The following is a 25,633-nucleotide window of genomic DNA, read 5'->3' on the forward strand; positions in this document are numbered from 1 at the left end:
GCACCAGATCTCATTACAGATGGTTGTGAGCCACCATGTGGTTGCTGGGAATTGAACTCAGGACCTTTAGAAAAACAGACAGTGCTCTTAACCTCTGAGCCATCTCTCCAGCCCTTATTTTATTTTATTTTATTTTGGGGTTTTGGTGTTTGGTTTTTGTTTTGTTTTTCGAGATGGAGTTTCTCTGTATAATAGTCCTAGCTGTCCTGGAACTCTCTTTGTAGACCAGGCTGGCCTCCAACTCACAGAGATCCACCGGCCCCTGTCTCCCTGTTCTGGGACTAAAGGCGTGCACTACCCACCATCCCTGGCTTCAGAGTTTCTTTTTATTCATTAGTTTGTTGAGACAAGGTCTCACTGTGACTTCTAGGCTGGCCTGGATCTCTGGGATACCCCACCTCCAAGTGCAGCAATTACAGATTGTGTTACCATGCTCAAGTCAAATAATTTTTATTTCCGGGTGCTGGGGATCAAACCCAGGCCCTTGCACCCTGTAGATGATAGCTAGGTGCTTCATCCAATGAGCCATAAGCCTAGTCTATCTACCTTTTAAAAGAAAACTTGAATCTCAAGGTGTTTTGGTTTTTGAGACAAGGTCTCATGCGACTCAACTCAAACTCACTATGCATCTAAGGATGACCTTAAACTTATGATTCTCCTGCCTCTGCCTCTCAAGTGCTAGGATTACATGCATGTACCACCACATCCGGTTCATATGGGAGCAAACTCAGTACTCTATGCGTGTCAAGCAAGTACTCTACCAACTGAGCTACACCCCCTCGATTCATAAGCTTACAACTTTTAATGTAAAATCTCCCAATGTATTAATATGCACAACTAATATAAATTTGTTTAAAACCTTGCCACTGAAGATCAAGCCAAAAATGCCTTTAGTCTACAGGTGCACTAGGCTTCTATAACAACGTTTAATGCCTGATAGCAAATTGTTTAAGCCGGTACCTTTGCTATCTAAATAAAACACGAGGACCACCCATGTTTTATGCACCCATGTTTTGTGCACCTCTTCATCTTTGTCCTCATCATTTCTGGATGAAAGCAGTCCTTTGAGAGCATGCACCTCTAAGGTCTTAGTGTGCACTCTGCTCTTTCTTCCTTTGTTTCCAAACATTTCACACTTGCAACTTTCTGTTCAGTCTTTGGTATTCATGCTGAGCAAGACTCGTGTTGAATAGTTCTTTTAGAGCCATCTTAAAGTTTAATGCATGTTTGTAGTTGTTGGGTTTTTTTTTTTTTTTCCAATAAAGACAAAAGAAAACAGCCTTTGCTGCCATACCAATACAGCTATACTTGGGATGAGTTTAGCATCTTAAAGTTGTCAAGTGACTAGCCCAGGCAAGCTAACAAGACAAAGTCTATGGGCCCCTTGCCATGACTAGCTAATGAGCAGCAGCTTGCCATAAATTTTTACAGAGAAAGCACTTGGCAAATATGGGTACAGGTTCATCATGTTTTTCTAAGATGAAGATGTCATAGGTTATATTTAGTCCCAAAGAAGAGATGGGCTCTGCCCCCGTTTCAAGCCTTGAATGTGAAAGAGAAATTTTCTGAGCCAACTCCTGTCTGCAAGAAACTGTGTTGATTTAGACATTTAAAAAATGAAATTCTGTGCTAGAGATATGACTCAATAGTTAAGCATACTTGGTGTACCAAGAAGAGACTTGATACCCTATGAGCATATACAGGGGGAGGAAGTCCCCCTCAGTCACAGTCATAGGGGAGGAGAGTAAGGGGAAAATGGGAGGGAGGGTGGAATGGGAGAATACAAGGGAGGGGATAACCATTGAGATGTAATATGAATAAATTAATTTTTTTTAAAAAGAGTACTTGGTGTGTAGGTGTGAGGAGGACCTGAGTTCAGATCCTCAGCACCCACTTTAAAAAGCTAGACTTGGAGCCAGGCGTGGTGGCACACTCCTTTAATCCCAGCACTCAGGAGGCAGAGGCAGGTGGATCTCTGTGAGTTCAAGGCCAGCCTGGTCTACAAAGTGAGTCCAGGACAGCCAAGGCTATACAGAGAAACTCTGTCTCAAAAAACAAAAAAAAGAAAAAAAAGCTAGACTTGACCTCATACACCTGTAATCCCAACACTATAGTTAGGGGAGGGCAGAGACAGTAGAATAAATCACTGGGGTATACCAGTTAGCCGATTCTGAGAGAAGACCCTATGTCAAGAAAACAAGGTGGAGATAATAGAAGAAGACACTCAACATCCTCCCCCAGCCTTCACATGTACTGGTACACACTCATGTGGATGCATACACACACACACACACACACACACACACACACACACACACACACACACATAACTTATTTTAATATTGTCAGTAGTAAAACCAGTTTCATAACATAGGCAAACAAAACCTGGATCATAATAGACCTTAATTAACATTGCTTAGAACATTGTGTTGTAACTGTGATATTTTGCCGCTTTCTATTCAATAGAATTGATTATTCAATCACAAGAAAAAAAACTCCTTTTTAACCTTTTAAGATGTAATTGCATCTTTTTCATCTACAAATGGGTTTAAGTTGTTAATAGAAACCGATGTAGAATATAACTTATCTATCCTTATTAAGGTGTTTATTCTGTTACTATCAAAAACAGAGTTACTATCAACTGTCACAATAATGAAATTGATTTTCTTTTCTTGATAATCTCTATCTTTCTCTCAACAGCTTTGGATCCATCTATTTTCCCATGAACATTCTTCCAGCTGAAAACTTGCCAAATTTTATCAGGTAAGATATATTAAATGTGAAACTATAAGTTTAATGTTAAAAATAACCACAAGTTTATAAAAACCCAAAGATGGTATCAGCCATGGAGAGAGAAATCTAGAACACAAACTGAGAAAAACAAACCACATACTTCCAACCACCTGTAATTCAGGGGATGTGTCCTTGAGACTGAGGGATGGGTTCCAGTTGCTGAAATGTTCATCATACAAGCGTGAGGACTTGGGTTCAGCTGCTTCCCAGTGCACATGTAAAATTCTGGCATGGTAACATATATCTCTAATGCCAGCACTGAGTGGAGTAGAGACAGACAGGTCTCTGGAGCTCACTGGCCATGACAGGCTCAGTGAAAGGCCCAAAAAATAAGAAAAAATAATGTGATGAGCAATCAAGGAAGATACTGGCTATCAACAACAACCACACACACACACACACACACACACACACACACGCACACGCACATGCACACACACACACACACACACACACACACACGCATACACACACACGCACATGCACACACACACATACACACACACACACACGCACACACACACACACGCACACACACACACACACATACACACACGCATACACACACACACACGCACATGCACACACACACATACACACACACACACACGCATACACACACACACACACACACACACACACACACACACACACACACACACACCACTTAATTAAATGTGGGTCCCAGCCCAGCATGCTAGTACCACCTGAGAGCTTATGAGAGAAGCACATCTCCAGCTCTTCATTGTACTTTAGCAAAAGTCCCAGGTAATTTGGATGCACATCCAGATTTTTGTTGTTGTTTTGTTTTTAAGACAGGCTTTCTCTGTGTAGCCTTGGCTGGCCAGGACTAACTTTGTAAACCAGGCTGGCCCAGAACTCGCAGAGATCTGTCTGCCTCTGCATCTCCGAGTGCTGGGATTACAGGTGTGCACCATCGCTCCTGGCTGCATAACCAGTTTTATTTATTTATTTATTTATTTATTTATTTATTTATTTATTTATTATTATGTATACAGTGCTCTGCCTACATATATACCCGCAGGCCAGAAGAGGACATCAGATTGCATAACCAGTTTTAAGAGCTGGCTTTACATTGGCTTCGTGAACCACGGGAACAGAATTTTCCCCCTATGACTGATAGAATGTGTGGGTCTAGATGTTTCTCGTTCCTTTCTTCTCTTCATTGCCTTTTTTTCCCTTCAAATTAATCCATTGTACGTCTAGCAAGCTAAAGTTTGCATTCATAAAATCATACTGTGCCCTACCTTTTTTGGAAACTTACGCGTTATCTGAGACTTTAACAAAACTAGGATCTCGTTGAAGCTGTCGACTAATGTCTGATTTCAACTCATTATTTGTTTTGAGAAGCAGAGTAGTCACAGGCGGCATACCTGTAACTGGTACCAAACTTCTAACCCTGATACCCAAATGAATTAAAACTTTCACGTGGGCTAGAACTGCTCGCTTGTCGCTTTTGACATCATTTGCAAAGGGCTGTGCTGTTCAAATATGATCTTGTTGCCCCGGGATACTTAGAACGCGCTGGAGCCTTCTAGGATACCCAGAACTGCAAACTCGGGCACCCAGTGTGGACGGGTGCCAGCAGCCAAATCACCGCCTAACACAGCATGACTTGGTGCATCCCTGAGGACGGCTGCGAAGTGCCTGTTCTTCTCAAGGGCAATTTATATGACAATGCCATGTCTCTCAAATGATGGCTAAATGCTGACAGGGACCTTTACTTGAGATGATCGCTCTTTCACTAATACAGGAATGCAAGGATAGTTTGGGGGTTAACATGCTTATTCCACAAGATCACATACCTAGCACCCACATGAAAGCTAGGCATAGAGGCGTGGGTCTGTAACCCCATTGCTGGAAACAGGCAGATACTAGGCTCAATAAGAGACCCTGTCTCAAAAAACGAGGTAGAGAATGACAGAGGAAGGCACCCAGCATTGACCTCTGACCTTCACATACGCATGCGTGGTGAGCACACCTGTCCAAAAATGTACACACAGGCACATACACATATACACCAGACACATATACACACATGCGAAGCACATGATGTCTTCTCCGGATCATGCATGTGTCTTACACAAGTCTTCCTTAGCTTCTCTACGCCTCAGGTCCCTCACTTACAAAATGGAGATAGCAGGGCCCATGTTTTAGGAGTGTCCTGAGATATGTTAGGCTAACCAGAGGCACCTGTGACAGTAACAACCTTCGTAAATTCTAGCCACAGTTGCGTCAGCTACTTTTCTCACTGATATGACGAAACATGGCGGAAATAACTTGAGGGAGCGAGGGTTATTTGGACCCCAAGTTTCCAAGGGTAGAATAGACTGTGGGAGGGAAGGCACAGTGACTAGCACGGCTTAGTTGTGGCAGAGAGAGCTTATTGTGCCATCTGTTCACATCTTGATAGGCCAAGAAACAGAAAGAAAAAAAAAATAGAGTAAAAATAGGGTCCTCCAAATCAACTCCCAATGACCCGCCTCTGCCAGGACCTCTCAAGTCAGTGCTGCCAGCCAGAACCCACGAGCTCAAACACCTGAGGCTAGGAGAGTTGTTTCTGACATCATCCAAAACAGTGATTTCCGATCATTTCATTAGCCAGGCGTGATGGCTCACGCCTGTAATCCCAGCACTCAGGGAGGCAGAAGCAGGCGGATCTCTGCAAGTTCGAGGCCAGCTTGGTCTACAAAGCAAATCCAGGACAGCTAAGGCTACCCAGAGAAACCCTATCTCAAAAAACAATAATAATAATAATAACAATAATAATAATAATAATAATAAGTGTTTAAAAGATTACTTCACTAATAGAATTACACATCTTACATTTTAACAAAGACCTGTGGAAGCACATGTGGGAAAGGTGAAGTGGCTCCCTGGGATAGTTCACTACCTCTTCTTGGTGTTACTCCCTTGTTCCCTGCTACTCTCAGCCATCATGCACAGCCTGTCTTGATGCCAGCAGGGCATGGATTGGCAACTTCAGCCTCTCTAATGTCGACCTAGCCTTGGAGCAAAATCCAAAAGGCCATCTGGATGACTGACGCAGGCATCAGAAGATCAAAGGAACAGAAAAGGACCTTGGAGGATGCTCCGTCTTCCTAGCCTCCTAGATTATGCTGGGAAGGCACACTTTTCATCCTAGCTAGATGAATGCCAGAGGAGGCTTGGGTGAGAAAGGGGCCACATGGAGCCGGAAATTATGACAAGAGGGGTAGGTAAAAACGCTAGGATTAAAGAGATGGCCTATAACAAGAGCTTTCAGAGTTTGAGTTAGTGACAGAGTAAAATGAGAACCATCTGGAGCCAGGATTTAGTTTGCTGGGCAGAAATGCAGTTTTTAAGTTGCCCTGTTGAAACATTTACTCTGTGAGGACTTATTAAAAGCAAATGCCTATGGTGGCTGAAAGGAGAATGCACTGAACCCAGAATGCCAAGGTCTTTGAAGGAACTGCCTTAAAGAGCTTCTACTTCCCACCAGTGGAGCTCAACGCTGGCTCCTCAGACACATTCTTCGGTTCCATTTTAATGGAACAGCTTACAAACCTGTCTGCAATTTCACAGACAGTTCTTAGAAAGAGAGAGAATTTGTTCATATTCTTTGTTTGTTTGTTTGTTTTTGTTTTTGTTTTTGTTTTTTGGGTTTTTTTGTGTTTGTTTTTGTTTTTTTGTTTTTTTGGTTTTTTTGGTTTTGTTGTTGTTGCTGTTGTTGTTGTCCATATTCTTAAGTTATATGATTCCTTTGTGGTCAACCTCACCCTCCACCCCACCTCTCCACTCCACCCCACACACATACATGCACACAAAAGCATCTAAGAGAAGGGCCTTGCATAGATGTCGGCCCCTGGTCTTATTGTGGGCACGATGGCATAAATGGATAGAGCGATTGGCTTTTCATTTCTGGGAAAGGTTCAGCTGCCCTTGCCTGTGCTGTGACTAGGGTTCCAGCCCAGACAGACAGAGAAGCCAGTGATTGGGAGTCATTTAAACCCCAAGTGTTTAACATGTTTGAGTCTTTAGTGGACTTCCTCATTGTGCTATAACCAGCCACACACTGAAGGAAAGAGGTGTTCCAGAACAGTGTCTGGTGATGGTCGCATTATGAGGAGGGCCCCCGATGCCGGGATCCTACTGAGCCTTGATCAGTCCCGCCAGTCAGACAAAGGAGATTGAGGGGAAGGGAGAGAGGAGGAAAGAGAGGTGACAAAAGACAGAGGAGCAATCTCGTGGTAAATGAGCTAGGCCAGAGATGCAATCCTCCCTCAGCAACTGACTCTTCTTCTCTACTAGCTTCTAAGAAAGTAAACATCAACGAAGCCCCAGCTCAGGGAAGGCATCAGAAGGAATGTGATATTAGCATGAGCAATGGCTATGAAATTCTGCCAGGTACTAAATCCCCAAGAGGGGTGCTATACGGAGGCAGCCTCATGCTGGTCTGTTGTGCTCAAGTAATAATAAAGATGATTCCAGCGTCTTTACCACCACGCACCAGCTATTAGGGGCCAAATACTGAGTGCCTTCACCTCAAAGGAGGCAGATCGGCTCCTGCCAAGACCAGGCTTCTCTAAACAAAACCAGAGGCACCGTGTATGCATCAGAACACAGGCCTGCTTGTCTCTTACCAAGTCATTGTTATAGTCCACCTACTTAAAAAAAAAAATTGTTTCAAATTAAAGCATGTCTTTGAGCTAACAGGTTACATAGAATCATTAGGCACCTTGTGAGTTAATGGTTTCTTCATGCAAGAGCCACTTTTGAACAGGACCTTTAAGCCAGGTGTAGCGGCACATGCCTCTAAGTAACACCAGCACTCAGGAGGCAGAAGGATCATGAATTCAAAATTGGATGGACTTTTGCTTAAAAAAAAAAAAAAAAAAAGCTATCCTTGGCAGGAAGTGCTGGCACACACCTTTACACCTTTAGTCATCACTCAAAAGGCAGAGGCAGGTGGATCTTTATAAGTTCAAGGCCAGCATGGTTGACAGAATGAGTTCCAAGACAGCCACAGCTACCTAGAGAAATCCTATCTCAGGGGAAGAAAACAAAAAACCAAAAAAAAAAAAAAAAAAAAAAACCCAGCAACTTCATTTTCAAATGTCTATGCATTTTATAATTTTAAAATACAGTGTAAACATGCTGCTTTTATGTCAGACCAATTTGGGCCCTTTTAAATCACAGCACAAAGTCTACAAAACAGTCTCTCCTGCCCACAGAGACAATGTTCCACCTGTCAATCACAAAAGCTACCAAGAATAGATGTACCGATTCTGTTTTAGTCCTTGGGGTGGCTTAAATTTGAATTTCTTCAAAAATTCAATTGGCTGTGTGACTCTATTTTAGATTATCCCTTAACTTGGTTAACTAAGTCTAGACACAGCCTAAGATGGGAGTAAGAAAAAAGGCAAATTCTACCTTATCTGCTGGTATGAAATGAAATGTCTTTGTAAAACACCAGGCTGTGAATATAAAGGTGGCTTTGTCTGCTCCAACAGTATCCTGGCCTTGGGCTGCCTTCCGGAGGGGCCCACCTGACCCCAGCTTCCCCTGCAGGTGCTCTGCCCAGGCCCTGGAATTTCCTTCCCAGAGGCTCCTGGGGCAAGGCCTTTAAAAGCAGGCTTGATTCCTTCCTGGGCTCGCTGGGTGCCTAGCAAGCTGTTTCCATTTTGAGTTTTTTTGCAGAACTTTAAGCCTTCTGCTCACAAAATGTTTTCTTTGTGAAGCCCTCGGAGATCATTTTTCTTCTTCCTCACATCGGCAGGAGCACAAAGCTTCCTCATGATTTCTTAATGGGATTCAGCTGCCCAAACTGCAGCGCTTTCAGCTGTACTTCAGAATCCGCTCTGTCTTTGCCTCATTTTTTCTCTTGCAGATGCCTAGAGCGCTCCTTTCCCCTGTCCTTCCCCCACTCCTCTCCCTCCCAGCAATCCCCCCCACCCCAACCCCACCCCACCCCGCATGGACTCTTGCACATGCCCTGCATCTCCCCAAACCTGTCGGTAAATGTTACCAAACGCAGGTTGAGACACTCTGGTCATAGCCGCACAGTCTTTAGAGTCCTCGGTCTGCACAGGCAGTGTCATGGTACAATACCTTGGTTCACAGTAGGGCAGGGCTGAAGCTCCTACACACTCACTCAGGAAAATACTCCTAACTGCTGCCAAGCATCGGTTCTGACTGGGCCTTTCTTTTCTCCTGTGGCATTCAGGAAGCACTGACAGCTGCCATGAACTGATCCCTCCCAGAAGGAACAAAGGAGAGCAGACATTGTAGGCAGCGGAGCTAGAGGCACTGGTTAGAAGAGTCATCTTGGATAGAAGCGATTAAAACCATTCCAACTGGAAAAAAGTGAAAAGCCATCCCTAAGCTCATGGCACAAAACAAACAAACAAACAAAAAACAAAACACACACACACACACACAAAAAAAAAAAAAACAATAGGTTAACACCAGCCCCGTGGCTCTCGCCATTTGAAATTTCCCCTCAGTCATGTTTTACCTCCAACAGTCATTCTGACTGACCATCGCCATCAAATACAACTAGGCTGCTGCTGTCAATTTAACTGAGGCTCCATGGGTATTGATGCATGTCAGAAAGGTCCCAAGCCCTTGAGTAAGCAGAAAGTCTTCTCTAAGAAACTCATGTCCAAGTCGGGCGTGGTGGCACACGCCTTTAATCCCAGCACTCAGGAGGCAGAGGCAGGCAGATCGTTGTAAGTTCGAGGCCAGCCTGAACTACAAAGTGAGTCCAGGACAGCCAAGACTAACACAGAGAGGTCCTGTCTCGAAAACCAAAAAGAAAAGATAAGAGAAGAAACTCATATACTCATGTGCCAAGGACACACAGAGAAACCTTGTCTTGAAAAACCTAAAAAATAGCCAGGTGGTGGTGGTTCATGCCTTTAATCCCAGCACTCGGGAGGCAGAGACAGGCAGATCTCTGTGAGTTCGAGACCAGCCTGGTCTACAAAGCAAGTCTAGGACAGCCAAGACTACACAGAGAACCCCTGTCTCAAACACACACTCAAAAGAAAGAAAGAGAAAGAAAGAAAGAAAACCAATAAATAGAAAGAAAGAAGGAAAGAAAGGAAAGAAACTCATGTACTGGTAAACACAGACATAAAATATGTTAATGTGATCATTGCTAGAGAAGCTAATTGCTATCTTAGTCCTCTGGGAGTGTATAAGATGGAGCAATTTACTCTGCATGGAGAGCCGAGGCGGAGGTGCCTGTAACCTGGGAGTTTAGAGAGAAACCAGAAGTTGGTCAGGCTGAGTCCAGCACCATGGTTCAGTACTCGGGCGGTGGGACTAGCTGGCTTGGTCCAAGTCTGACCCCATCCCATGACTTCCTAACCACAGACCCTGCTTAGTTCCTTGATGTTTTGAGACCTCAGTTTCCTCATCTGGTGTAAAACTCACAGGTCCTGCCTCTCAGGTTCACCAGAAGAACTGGGTTAAGACACATAGGTCCCAAATAGCTCCCGTCCAGTGACTAATCACCCAAGAAGCAGCAGCCATTGTCGTTGTTATGGTTTTGTCACTGAGGAGGCATACAGGAAAGAGATCCAGGGGACTCTGAGAGCTGTAGTGCCTGTCTGAGCCTAAGAGATGGCTAGCAGCTTCATTAGCCATTTTAACAACACTGAAGTTACCGCATACCTTCAGATCAAAGACTCTTGGCATATGTAATTGCACTTATTTCTCAAAACAATCCTGAGACTCGAGATGATTTGCATTGGGATATTAATAACACCATAATGAACATGTATTAAGTGAGAAATGGGCAATAGACGAGCTACGTAAGAGAACATAATATTTACCACCCAAAGAGGAGGCAGAAGGCAAAGGGATTACAAAGTGGTGGATTGAAGCCACTGCCCAGCCCAGGCGTGATCTTGCTTTCTTTGATTGTATCTGCTTTAGTTTATTTTGTGTTTCTCTGCCCCTGTGTCCTCGGAGTAGAGGAAACCCCTTCCGGTTTGCTCACGTTCCATCACTCGTACCCAGCCCTGAAGACATTTCAGTTTAGGATGGGTGTGTGATGACTGCTGAGCCTAGCCAGAAGATGTTCGGACACCGGGCTCTGTGCTCGGACCTTTGGGCCCATGATGCTCAGAACTTCCTGAACCAAGAGTAATTAGTCCCAATTTACAGGTGAGTCTCAGGAAATGGTAAGGAGGGTAGGGCAGAGCCACGGAAGCAGGGAGTTACAGGGCAGAGCCTGAGACTCATTTGCCTAGCGTGGGGTAAGGTTGGGTGGAAGAGGCTGGATGACCTTGAAAGCCAACGTGAGGAATCTGAGTGTGGCTACGGGAAGCTGACAAATGACAGGGCTTCTTTCCTCCCGTGTGGCCTAATGAAAACCACAACAAATACAGGCTGCTGCAAGCCTTGCACATTCCTCCTAAGGGGAGATGACAGGTGTGGCCGCACAGTTCAGAAAGGACCCTGCTCTTTCAGCAGACTGAAAACTATCTACCAAAAACATGGGGGAGCAATCCTCCCTAATAAATATTGATCCCTCCTCATATAGAAACTATTTTTAGGGCTGGAGAGATGGTTCAGAGGGTAAGAGCACTGACTGCTCTTCCAGATGTCCTGAGTTCAATTCCCAGCAGCCACCTGGTGGCTCACAACCATCTACAATGTGATCTGGTGCTGTCTTCTGGCGTGTAAGTGTACAAGCAGACAGAGCATTGTATACACAATAAATAAATAAATCTTTAAGAAAATTTTTAAAGGTTTATTTATCTTTATTTTATGTGTATGGGTGTTTTGTTTGCATATATGTCTGTGCTCCTTATGTGTGACTAGCGCCATTAAAGGCTAGAAGGTGTCAGGTCCTCTGGAACAGTCTCTATTTGAGTACTGAGAATTGAACTTGGGTCTTCTAGCCAGTACTCTTAGCCACAGAGCTGTCTCTCAGTACCAGAAAAAAACTATTTTTAATAACTGCTCACTATCCTTGTGTGCCAGTCCTGGCCATTTGACTAATGTTTGTGATGCACGGTAGAGTGCCCTCAAAGAAGAAGTCCCTTAACATGTGTGTATATATGTATGTATCTGTATTGGGGGTGCACACGTTTATGAATATATAAGTGGAGGCCAAAGGACAACTTCAGGTACGGTTCTTCAGGAACCATCCTTGTGTTTTGAGAGACAAAGTCTCTTATTGGCCTGGAACCCACCAAGCAGGCTAGACTGCCTGGCCCGAGAAGGATGGCCTGTTTCTGTCTTCCTAGCACTGGGATTTGAAGCATGCACAATCCCAATTAGATAGATAGATAGATAGATAGATAGATAGATAGATAGATAGATAGAGATATAGATAGATAGATTATTCCTTGTTGTGTGCATGTACATGTGCCACAGTGCACTTATGGAGGTCACAGGACAATTTGTTGAAATCATTTCTGGGCAGCAAACTGAAGCCAACAAGCTTGAGGGTAACCACCATTACCCGCAGAGCTGATTCAGTAGCTCGTGTCCATCATTTATCCACATGAGTTTTGAGGATACAACCCAGGTGCCCATGTTTGCACAGCAAGCAACTCAGCTCCACCCTTAGCTTTTGTTTGTTTATTTGTTTTCCCATCTGTTTTGTTTGTGTGAATGGTCTCTCTGTATAGCCCTGGCTGTTATGTTCCAAGCTGGCCTTGAACTCAGAAATCTGCCTGTCTCTGTCTCTCCAAAGTGTGGGGATTATAGGCGTGCTCCACTATGCCCAGCATTAACCTCTAATTCTAAGAACGTTTCTGTAATTCTGCTCCTGCTCGCCTCTCCACCTTCATATGACTACATTCCTCCATGTAGCCCAGTCCCGGCCCAGACTGTTCTCTGCCAGCACGGAGCTTTCTGTAGAAACCAAAGCACTCTGTACCCACCATCATCCTAAAGTGTGACAGTTGCTCTAAGAAACAACTGCTCTAAAGACTGTGTCTGTCTGGACTTGACCATAAGCTCCAAGAAAGTAACAGTTCTGCCTTCTTCTCCACAGAGTCCTGTGCACCCAGCACCACAGCACAACCAATGCTCAGGAACTTTGTCAGATGAATGATTAAATGATTAATGAGGGGACAATGTTCTGACTCCATGTTTCAACCTGTTGCTGCCCTGGGTCTTCCTTCCAGGTTGCTCACTCTGTCCACCTGATCCGAGGCCTCCACCAATGACTTGATCGTCGATTTCCAGATCTGTTTCTCAAACTAATGTGTCCACATCTCACGTCTAACCTAACACATGCATTAATCACTTGTTTTCTGTCTGTGCCCTGGGGTTCATCCTTCACCAAAAGCCATTGTTACCTCACCACCACTACCACCAAAACTCATGGCTATTACCAGTGAAATAGTTCAGAAACTCATGGTTGGTTCTGTTATTTCCTTTTCAAATCCAACACATACATGTGAATGGAGTGGCCTGGAAAGAGAGACAGGGAAGGGAACATAACAGGTGCTTTATTCAATAGCAGCGTCTGGAGCAGTGGGGAGGTATGTATGCATGCAACTTGTGTGTTAGTGACATAGCAACTCACAACTACAGGTGCTCTGCCTAAGGCCCACAGAAGGAACAGCATGGGAGGGCCACAGTATCAGCCAGTGAAAGCCCTGAGTTGGCCAGTGGAGCTGGAGGGGCTCAGAGGTGCTCTGCCCAGCAGGCCAGACTTAGAGGTCACTTATCAATGGTGAGAATTATTTTAGCAGCCTGATTGCTGACACCTACGGTCAATCCAGATTTTCCAATCCCTGTGCAAGGCACATTCCGAAGATGGTCTCAATTATTTCTGACATCATCCCATAGCCTTGGAAACTTACTATTCTTGTTTTGCAGGGAAGGAAACCAAGGCACAGGGAGACTAAGTAGCTTGTACAAGATTACCCAGTAAGTGGTGGAGCCAGGAATTGAACCCAAGAATCTCAACATTAGAATTTCACCCATAGATGAATGCTTCAAAGGCTACCCAATGAATAATAACCCCTCAGTAGAAGCAACACAGAACATTTTATTTCCCAATGTGATTTTCACAGCCTTGGGCCACCACACACAGCTGAGCAGGCATTGCACTACACAATGCTGGAGAATATTCTCCACACAGCATGGTGGGTGTCAACCGCGGGCCTCCTCGATCTCCACATATGCCGCGAAATGCATTTACAAATGTACAAACCTGAGGAAGGTACAACATGTTGGGGAATATCTTCAACTATCCTTCCTCTTTCTCCATTACACATTCTGTAAGGCCCCTTAAATGCCTTCCTTTTTTACACCTTTTAATTAATAGGAAGACTAGGTGCTCTTTATTAATGAAGATCTAAATGCTGGGTTTCTGCTGTGACTAAAAAGGGGAAATGTAGAAATGATCAATTGGTAGCCACAGGACCATAAAAGACAGTTATCTTTCCCAAAAGGTGGTTCCCTAAGTCTCTCTGTAGCCCCCCCCCCCAAGCCACCATCCTTCCATTTCAACTACCCCGTGTCATTTAGCTTGCCATAGTTCTCCCAAATATGCCTTCAGCCCCACGACTTGGTTTGCATAAACACTTCTTCTTGCTCTCTCTTCCATCTTTCTTACTCACACCTAGATTTACACACTCACACAAACACCTGAAGCAGAAGCAGTGGTGACCAAGATGAGGGGGTCATCCCCACACCTGAGAAACCTCCATCCACTTCCTCTCCTCCCCAAGTGAAGAAGGGCATCTGCTTTGGATGTTCTGCTAGCTTCTGTCTTTATCAAGCAAACAGAAGTTTGAACTGCCTACAACCAAACCAACCTATGGCAGAGATTTCTCCATCAGTCAATACTTGTCTCCAACACATCCACCTGTCCTCTGGATTCATTTTGTGAGGAAACAGGAAAAGGTCCCTCTAATGCTCAGTGGGTTTTTCTTCAGAGGCTTGTCTGGCCTATACCATCATACTCCATTGTGTCTCCTGGTTTCAGAGAGTCTGAGTGGCACCAGGGAGAAGCTGGTTAAGCAAATAGATCTTATATTTCACTGGAGCCTATTGATGTGTTTGGCCTAAACCCAAGCACTGTGCACAAGTGAAAATACTTTCATTCCCAGAGACATACAAGAGCAAATCAGTGACCCACAAGTGGAGGATGACTCTGGTAGAACCCCTCTGCTGAGCACACAAGTCCCTGATGGTCATGCATGCTCTGTGCATGCTCGTTGATACACTGGAAGCTCTCTCAGCGCAAGAGCCCCAGCATAGGGCTCCAAACACATGTGTTATTGTGCTAAACACACTGACCAATGAGAAAGGAACCTTGGGGCTTGTTTCTGTTTTGTTGGAGGGTTATGTTGTCTTGCTTTGGAGATGTACTCCAGGCAGGTCCAGTGACTTTGTCCTCAGAATGGTAAAAGCGTTGACTCACTGATGACTACACTGAAGGAATGAAGTTTTTAGATGACCTTGTCTTCCATGCCATCAGCACTCAAGAAAATAATTGTATGCCCAGCGTTGGTCCATGATTACCTAGAAATTTTTTCTGAATTTTCATCTCAGAAATTGTAAGCAGAACATCCCAAGGCTCTGATTCCCACATCCCTTGTAAAGTCTACACAAAATCCAACGCATCACCTTGTTTCGTTGCTGTGGCAAGATTTGATCTGTGTTACCTGTGAGACTGGCTTGCCAAAGAGAACTGGCTTATCAAGCCATGTGTGACCGGAGGCTCACAGCACACGTGGTCATTAGGCTTTGAATGGAATGAGGTGCTGGATGTCACCACCCTCTTCCTGTCCACCTTAACATTGGTGCTCAGTTTGAATTGTTGGTGAGAAATTCAACAGAACCGGGGAATGTTTCTTGCAAAGCATTTCCTATAGGGCGTGGCTGCTTAGAGGGCAGGTGCCTTGCTCAGCTTTCATGAAATGCCCCCTTTGTGTTCTAGTGAGAGGCTCGGGGTAAAACCCAAACAATAAATCCCAAGTATATTTGTTGTACAAAGTAAAATGGGACAAAAGAATAGCATTGATAAAATGAGAACATTTTCTCATTTTGTCCGCATGTATATTAGCCATCTTCTCTTTCTTGTAATAACTTCTCACCATAATTGCACTCATATGCTTTTTCAAAGCATTTTTCTTTTTTTATGCATTGAGTTATATAAAGTTGTTTCAGTAGACCCAATAGTTTCATTCCCAACTCTGACAATCTGAGCTATAAAGATTTATGAAGAAACCTAGATTATAAAGGAACCGGAAGCTCCAGCTGCAGGGACTATCCCAGTGGTTTATATCATAGCCTTGTTTGCCAAACCAAAATGGCTTCACTCCCAGCATGCCATGAAGGTCCTCAGGCCTCAGCTGCAACAAGTTGATTTAATTGGCCCACATCATCTGGCACCCAATCACCAGGGCTTCAACCCACTACCCACTGTGTTTCAGATCTGTTTCTGGGGACTGTCATATGAACTTGGTGCCCTCTTCTAGTGGAGGGGTCTCTTACTAATGTGAAACAAACTCATAGAATTTTTGTTTTGTTTTATTCTTTTTAAGATGGGGCCCTGGCTATTTGTAGACCAGGCTGGCCTCAAACTCAGAGAACCACCTGCCTCTGCTTCCAGAGTGCTGGAATTAAAGGCATGTACCACCACTGCCCAATATACAAACTCCTAGGTTTTAAAATTAGGCATTTGTAGCAAGGGACAGTGGCATATGCCAGATGTCTCTGCTGCTTAGAAGGCTAATAGCATGAACTCAAGAATTCCAGGAAGAACAAAAAGGCTGTCTCAAAACAAAACCAAAACAATGTTGAAGACATTCGGTAAGGAAGGACAACATTTAAAGTTTTAGGTCTGAGCTAGGTGTGGTGGCCCGTCTTTAATCCCAGCACTTGGGAGGCAGAGGCAGGGGGATCACTGTGAGTTCAAGGCCATCCTGGTCTACAAAGTGAGTCTAGGACAGCCAAGGCTACACAGAGAAACCCTGTCTCAAAAATACATACATACATACATACATATATACATACATACATACATACATACATACATACATAAAGTTTTAGGTCTGTTACTAAGGGAATCTACAAAATGTTCAGCATTCCTGCTTTTACATTTTTGTGGTTGTTTTCCTATCTTCTGGATAGTCACAAAAATAAATGTGGTTTTCTTCCCAAAGAGTTGAAAAACACACTGTGTAAGCAGCATAGATGGATGCTTCCTATTAACTAACTTTCCTGTAAATTGGAAATGCCAAATATACAGAGTACGTCTCTGCAAAATGAGTTGCAGTGCAGTATCAGTACTTAGGAACTGAGCCTACCACCATGGGGAGTATGTGTTAAGACAACTGGCTATGTCTGAGTTCTTCTTCCAGAGTGACCTTCTGCCAGCTCTTGTTGCTGCTGTTTCTCCTTTAATCATTTGATAAACATGCAATTCACCCAAAGCTTGTGTTAAGCATCAGCCCTTTTTTTTTTTTTTTCCTAAGTCAGGAAGTAGAAAAGGTGTGAAAGGGTGAAAATTCTTGCTATTTACTAGATATGACAATGTCTACATGTACAAAGCACTGTGTTTCTAAAGACGTGTCTAAATTATGTGCAATTCAGTTGTAATAAATGATACTTATATAACATTCATGGTATAGCCAAAGCTCTTTTCGATGCTTGGTGTTCACTATTTTGTGTGTGTCCCTTCACAGCAATCTTACCAAGTGGCCACTGTTATGATCCCATCTTACACAAAATGAAACAGGCATAGAGAAAGTCAGCTAACCTTTACAGAGAAGCTACTAACCGCATAGCAGGGTCTCAAGTCCAGGTGACTGGTTGCCAGGCCCAGGCTCTTTGGCCATTGTCTACTGCAAATGAACATTTTCTGTAAATTTAAAATATTGTATTCTTAGGTAATTTTGGGCAGAGGCTCACTGAAAGTCATGGTTCATGACTAGAACCTGAACAATGACGTAAACTTATCCCAGGAAGAAGGAAGAGGGTCTTGTGGGAAGCAAGACTAGCAACAGAAAAGCTGGGGTTAGGAAATCCAGCCCTCAGGAGGCAGAGGCAGGCAGATCACTGTGAGTTCGAGGCCAGCCTGGTCTACAAAGCGAGTCCAGGACAGCCAAAGCTAACACGGAGAGACCCTGTCTCAAAAAAAGAAAAACAAAAAAGGAAATGAAGCTAGCATGAGAGAGAGACTATGAGAAAACCTTTAGACAGAGCCTTGAGCCCTTGAGTTAAACATTCAAACAAATCCATAGATCCATAGGCAGGCGTATCAGCAGGGGGCGGACTCATTCATGAACTGTATTGTTCAACGCTGAAGGGAACCTACGAAAGCACCAGCCCCAAGCCCCCCTCTTCTATTCGTAGAGCCTAAAGATAGAGTGGGCTGAGAAGACTCCAGCATCCCTCACCTAAGACAGCTAGAAAAGAGCACAGTTCTTCTGACTCATCCCTGCAGAACTGTTTACAACCTTCTGAGCTACAGCGGAAGGTCAGGGGTAGAGGCATCGACTATCAGAGGGAGATTGTGGCAAGGTGACCTGTGAGGTATTACTGCAAACCCCAGGCAAAGCACAAGAAACCTGAGATCAGTGAAAAAGGCAGCATTTTCCAGAAAGGATTACAAGAGCTTTGATGAAACATCAATAATAAAAGAAAGGGCCAAGGCGTCCCCAACCTGGCAAGCTTTGAGAGAAATCGAGAAATTGGGGAAAAGTGTCACTTGGGCATAAAAGTCATCAGCCTGTAAGAGGGAGTGACTTTATTATAGTTAGCTCTGATACTTTCTGTCATGTGATAAGTAGATTTCAAGGTATTCTGTGATTTTTCCCTTTAAGTAGTTGCCACCATAGACAGCATGTACGCAATTCTTTGCCAACACTAAGAGAAGGAATTCAGACCAGTTTTCTCACCATTCATTTTCTGCTCCTCCTTGGTTATGGCAGTTTGAACTCTACATTTGCAAGCTAGTGGGCCCCCTAAGAAGTAATGCCTAATAGACAGAGGTTAAGGCTTTGAGGATATCCCCTTAAAAGGTGGGCATCGGGGCGCAGTGTCTTCCTCTGCCTCTGTTTCCTTTTCAGTAGATTTCTTCACCATGGCTTGAATAGGTCTCAATTGTCATTCACCCTCTCCATGATGTGCTATACCACCACAAGCCCAAAGCCATAGGGGCCAAGTAACTGCACTGAAACCTCCAAAGCCATGAGCCAAAATAAGCCTTTTTTCTTTTTACGTTGATTGCCTCAGCTATTTCGTTACAGTAATGGAAGCTGACCAACACACTAATCTTTCCTTTGGGGGTTTCTTCACTGCTCCTCGGCCTATACATGATTATTTCCCCCAAGCCTGGACTCTATAGTGGTAAAGGTGTAAAGTGCTGAAGGCAAATTACTTCATTTGGAATCCTGGTCCTCAACTCTTCATTTAAATAGCTCCGGAAATCTTGCTTATCTTCTTGTGGCTTACTTTACCAAACCACAAGCTAAGGTGATCAGTAGTTACCATCTAAAAGTGAGGCGAATTTTAAGTGACTTAAAATGCAAAAAGACTAGTGTTTACACCTGCTGGGTGTGGTGGCCTAATGCTTTTAATCTTAGTATCGAGGAACCAAAGGAAGGTGGATTTCTGTGAGTTTGAGACCAGCATGGTCTACATAGTGAGTTTCCGGTCAGCTAGGACTACATAGTGAGACCTTGTCTCTCAAACAACAACAATGACAATGACAACAACAAAAGACTAACATTTGTGTCTAGCAAATATCTAGCTGTGCGGTTCCAACTCCACAATTCCCATCTGTGCTGTTGTGGGTTCAGAATGTTTCCTCTCATGGAAGCCTGGAAAGGCAGTCTTTCTTTTCCCCAGCATGCTGTCCCTGTAGCCATGATTGTAACATTAATACATTCTCTTTACCCCAGGGGTCCCCTTCAACTTCTCCAGAAAATGTGTCCTAGGCTCCCTGGCTGCTCACTCCATCCAAGCTCTTTACCAGTAAACTAGCACACGCTCGCGCGCGTGCGCGCGCACACACACACGCACACACACACACACACACACACATGAAAATATGACCTAAATCTGTAACCAGAGGGATTTTTTAAATACAACTTTGTGGCCTCAAATTGTGACTAGGCCACCTAAGTTTTAAAACTAAAAACACTCAAAGGAAACAGCCGGTCCCACGTGGAGTTAGCCTAGCTGTGTTTCAAAGGAAAGCAGTTCCTACTGACAGGCCTGGGAAAGGACAGAAAACTAAGACTTGAGAGACAGGGAGATTCTCAGTTGCTGTTTATGGACTATGTGACTTAACATCAAGATCATTATCTCAGTGTCCTCGCCATAAGCCAGGAATGCTAGCTGTCATAAGGATTAGAGTTTGGAAAGCTCTGGAACACACAGTCCCTGACACTCGGGGAGAGCTCACAGAGCTCTGGCTCTTTCTGCTGTTGCTACTGTTATTGTTGTAGTCATAACCCCACTTTCCACACAAGTGTAACCGGTGTGCTTATTTCCATATCCTTAAGAAAACAACAGAAAAGCCATTGCGGGTGACAAGTACACCTGATGTCTGAAAAGGTTCTTCAGCAAAGTTGTGAGGTCTTGGTTTGGGCTCCAGTCATTTGACCAATGTGTTGCAGGTGATACCCAGTAACAGAAAATTCCAGAGGAGGCAGTGTTCCCACAGTCTCAGTGTTTTATCTGTCATCACAGATATTAGCTGTTTAAGTTGAAGTGGGGCCACTGGGCAAGAATCCCATCACCCACTTGAGACCAGGGGCTTCAGTGCTGTCAGACCCCCAAGCTATTACAAGACCTCTCATCATCTCTATGAGGCTGGGAGTCCATACCGTGGGACACCGAGATATTGCAGGATGCACTCTTTGAGGAGACTCAACAACTACCACAATGTCCCAAGTTGATAGTGAGGCCACTGGCTGCCTTATTTTTCTATAATAACAATAGCATAGGTGTTGCCCCTGCTTTTAGGCTGTTTAAAACCTCTCTATGGTATTTAAATAACTTTGCTGTGAAAACATACAGCCATTGGTTTTATCTAAAGATGCATTTTTAAAAGATGAGACAACTTTTCTGCAGCTATAAACAAGGAATCCTTGGTACTCCTGATCCCTGTGGGCACTGTGCAAAGGACACCAGCTTGAACCCTGTCCTTGTTCCAGGAGGTAACCTTGAGGGCCCTTCACATTGATATTAGCTGCAGTGACATCCTTACCCTTCCTCAATTGCAGCAGAACAAAGTGAGGCTTAGGTTTTATCTGGTGGCTACAAACTCCTTCTGGGAGACAGAGGCTGGTGGAGCAAAGAGTCCAGCTGACTGCTTCACCCCAGATTTCTTTATCAGTTATTATATTCTCTGGCATTGTAATAAAGTGGTGGTGGTGGTGGTGCTGCTGCTGCTGCTGCTGCTGATGATGATGATGATATTACCCCTTCTAATTTGGTTTTAGACATTTTAAAAGATGGATTTCCATTGGCTCTTAACAAAACTAGCATAAGGAAGCTGAAAATTAGAATAAAATGCTCTGTAGCCTCTATTAATTATATAACAAAAAATTCAAAATTAGAAATACAAGGAGAAAAGGCAGATAGATCACTGTGAGTTCGAGGCCAGCCTGTTCTACAAACCAAGCCCAGGACAGCCAGGGTGACACAGAAAAACCCTGTCTCAAAGAATAAAACACACACAAAAAAAAAAAAAAAGAAAAAGAAAAGAAATACAAGGAGAAAAAACACCCCCCATGACCAGACCATCACCATCTCTCCCTCTCTCTCTCTCTCTCTCTCTCTCTCTCTCTCTCTCTCTCTCTCTCTCTCTCACTCACACACACACACACACACACACACACACACACACACACACACACACACAGAGTCTCTTTTAGGATTTGCAAGAATGAGTCCCAATGGGGGATTATAGCTTCCCCCTGAAGACACAGTGATGTGAGTGGCTGGAAATCTCCCAAAATGAGAGCCTCAGATCCCCTAAAGTTATTATCACCAAAGGCTGCTCTCAGCTCCAACTCTGATAAGCCTTTGGCTATTCCTGTCAGTTCTCAAGAGGGTTCTGGCTACTTCAAACAGTAAAGAATTCAATCAAAGAAGCTTAGAGATTCTAGAAGACCAGAGATGCAGCCTCAAAACATATCTTGGGAACAATAGAAACTCACAAAGTCTTACACCACATAGAAAGCTTGGCTCTGGGATATGAGGTGATGTCACCTCTGGGACCATGCATCATAGCTGGTACCATCATTTCTGACAACGGATGTCACTCTTGCTGGAAAGAACCCTGAAGTGTGCAGGCTTCCTTGATTTCTCACTTGGCTTTCCATCACACAGGTGAGAATGTGTCCAACCCCAGGAAAGAAGTCAGATCACAGAGATCCAGAAAGTGAAATCACTCACCTCCCTTCCCGTTACGCTCTCCCTAATCCATTCTATTCAGAATCAAGTATGAAAAATGCATTGTTTGTATTTTTTTTTTTTTTAAGTTTTGAATCTTAAAACTGGAGTTAAAGGCATGCACCACCATGCCAGCTTAAGTTTCAAATCTTTACAATGCTATTAATTCCATTTTCAGATGGGAAAGTCAATTTTGGGAGAAGTTCTGTGACTTCAGAAAGTTATACGGAAAGAGAGTGTCTATTACTGTGTGTGGGTTTTTTCTCTGGGTTTTTTTTTTTTTTTCTTTTTTTTTTTTTCTTGGTTGGTTGGTTTGGGTTTTGTTTGTTTGTTTGTTTGTTTGTTTGTTTTTCAAGACAGGGTTTCTCTGTGTAGCCTTGGTTGGCATGGACTCATTTTGTAGACCAGGCTGGCCTAGAACTCACAGAGATCTACCTGCCTCTGCCTCCCAAGTGCTGGGATTACAGGCATGCACAACCACACCTGGCCTGTGTGTGTGTGTTTTAAAACATCACTGCTTAGGTGGGCATGGTGGGAATTCTAGAAGGGAAAATTCCTTGCTTCTCACTCTGCTATGTCCATTATCTAGTCCTTATTGTAAAGCTTGTAAATCCTGACGAAAGTCTAAGTCTCCCAGAGCGGGAAGAGCCTTGAGGTCCCCCATCCTGAAAGATCTGGTTTATGGGGTAGCATTCCTCAGTGAGGTGAAAGAACAGACACAGGTCAGTGTCCCCCACCCCACCCCCCAGTACTAACAGCTGTGTTGCAGCTTTTAATTTAGAAGAGGTGATTGTGGGGCAGCCTGCTTCCAGCCTCAATCCTTCAAGCACCTAGTATCAGCAAGCATAAGAGGATTTTGCAGACTAAAAAGTGCCCTCAGCAGGCAGTGTGTGGAGCAATCAAGGACAGACAGCTCTACTCAGAACTGGGTCTCAGTACAGGTTGTGCCACAGCTGACGTATAACCTCGCAGAACCCATAAACCTCTTGGAGCCTATGTCAAGATGAGGGAGAAAGCTGGGCGTGGTGGTGCACACCTGTAATCCCAGCACTCTGTGTAGCCCTGGAACTTGCTCTGTAGACCAGGCCTGGCCTCGAACTCCGAGATCAGCCATCACACCCAGCTGGAAAGTGGACTTTTTTATTTTGTTGCCATTTTTACTCTCATATCAGCCCTCCCGCCAGTCTAGCCATCTCTTTCTTCCTAACATGACAACATCCTTTCACTGGCACCCTTCACACTGGGAAGAAGTTTAATTAATCGTTATAGAGTTACCAGAGACTAGTTACTGAAAATAGCTTATGATATCCTGCTAACTTAAGGGGAACAGGAGATATAATTATAGATTTATGGTCACAATATTGCAAAAAAAAAAAAAAAATTCAAGTCTGAATATAAAGACAATCCATGTCTTCCATAGGACAAGTGGGCAAGTGTCTTAGGTGTCAAGCATTTTTTAAAGGACACTTAGTGTCCAGCATTATAGTTCACATTTAATTTACTTCCATTCATTAGCTGAGTTGCTGCACAAAGCAAAACTTGACAGCAGTGTACTCAGTCCACAAATCGCCATGAAATGACAAATGTAACGCCATGATCCTTGACCAGTCACGCCTGGTTTCCCAGGCTCTCTGTGACTGGTCAACTCATGCACAGACAGCAAAGGATGAGGTTATGTAGCTTTCTGATCTCTCAGTGATGTACCCACAGGATGTGATTTCGAATGTATGACACCAAGAGGAAATTGGTCAGCAATGATGAAAGTGCAGCCAAGAAATAAAAAGTAGTAACAGTTGAAAGAATATGGTTGACAGTTGGCTGAGTTATCAAAGAAATACCTGACCATGGGACTAATAAGAAACTCCTTGAGAAACTATTTTCATTTTTGTTAATTACTTTCCAGTGTTAAGAGTGTTTAATTAGCCGGTGTGGTGGCACTGGGAGGCAGAGGCAGGCGGATGTCTATGAGTTCGAGGCCAGACTGGTCTGCAGAGCAAGTTCCAGGACAGCCAGGGCTATTACATAGAGAAACCTTGTCTTGAAAATTTTTTAAAAAAGAAAAAAGAAAAGAAAAAGAACTGCAGCTGACTCTTAATTAGTTCCTCTAAAATTACCATATTTTAAAATACTCAGAGATTAGCACACATTACTTTTATGACCTGGAAGAAAATGTTATTTAAAAACAGCAAGTTGGGCTTGGCGGCACACACCTGTAATCCCAGTACTTGGGAAGCAGAGGCAGGCAGATTGCTGTGAGTTCGAGGCCAACCCGGTCTACAAAGCGAGTCCAGGACAGCCAAGGCTACACAGAAAAACCCTGTCTCAAAAAAGAAAAAGAAAGGCTGGGTGGTGGTGGTGCATGCCTTTTATCCCAGCACTCAGGAGGCAGAGGCAGGTGGATCGCTGTGAGTTTGAGGCCAGCCTGGACTACAAAGCAAGTCCAGAACAGCCAAGGCTACACAGAGAAGAAACCCTGTCTCAAAAAACCAAAAAAGAAAATACAGAAAAAAGAAAAAGAAAAAAAGCAACAAAACCCCCACACACTTGGTCTAAACATCTGCTCCCTTAAAAGCTGAAGGACCCTTTGGCTTTTGATGCTGTTCATTCAGGTCCTCCTACCAAAGCAAGAATAAGATGCTTTTTTTGCTTACAGCCCTATAAATGTTTTTGAGTCATTGTCTATAATCTTACAACATTATCTTCTCATACACAGGGTATGCAGGTACCCTCTCTCCCAACCTTGAAGCCCTGTATGCTTCATGCATCATGAGGGTTCAGTAAATCTTTAGCCCATCTCTCAAAAGGCTGTCATCAGCTGCTAAGAGAAATAAATAGCCAAAGGGTCAAGGGATATACCAGCTGACATTGGAACACAGTTTAGTCAACTATGTGTTAAATGACCTAAGCAGTCTACATATTTAATTAAAATTTTATTTCTTTTCTTCAAATGACATAATTATTGAGACTCTAGAAAGCTCTGAATCATGGTGGGCACATTCTCTGGTTTCCATAGTAACCGTAATACAGCCTCACAACCATAACATGTTTCTCTGGTTCTTAGCTAATGGGGTCACATTTCTTACCCAAATATACAGGTCCAGACAGAGTTATGATTATTACATAAGCTACAATTTCTACTTATTAACTATTATTCATTTTTAATTAACAGGCTATCTTACAGATAATTTTTTTAAAAAACACATGTCCTTTGTTAAAAATATATGAAGGACAGTGAAAGCAAAAATAGAAATTCCTTATGGAGCCCAACACTTATTTTTAGTAGAATGAAATTCAGTTTTATTATGATACAGGGAAGACTAAATAAGCCATCAGGTAGGGGAGACTCTGTGTAGCCCCTCAAAATAACAGGAAACAAAGGTGGCATAAAAATCTTAGGAATAGGGGCTGGGGAGATGGCTCAGAGGATAAGAGCACTAGCTATTCT

The 25,633-nt window shown here is 43.7% G+C and overlaps 1 long non-coding RNA gene across 1 annotated transcript in view; it reads left to right on the forward strand.

Moving 5' to 3' along the window:
• Positions 1–25,633, forward strand: part of LOC127190290 (uncharacterized) — a 134,753-nt gene that overhangs the window by 75,199 nt on the left and 33,921 nt on the right. The window contains exon 2 of the long non-coding RNA XR_007830770.1: positions 2,701–2,763. This is a non-coding gene — a long non-coding RNA (uncharacterized LOC127190290). The remainder of the gene's footprint in view (positions 1–2,700; positions 2,764–25,633) is intronic.

The sequence above is a fragment of the Acomys russatus genome, chromosome 1 (assembly GCF_903995435.1).
Source record: "Acomys russatus chromosome 1, mAcoRus1.1, whole genome shotgun sequence".
NCBI classification, from domain to species: domain Eukaryota; kingdom Metazoa; phylum Chordata; class Mammalia; order Rodentia; family Muridae; genus Acomys; species Acomys russatus.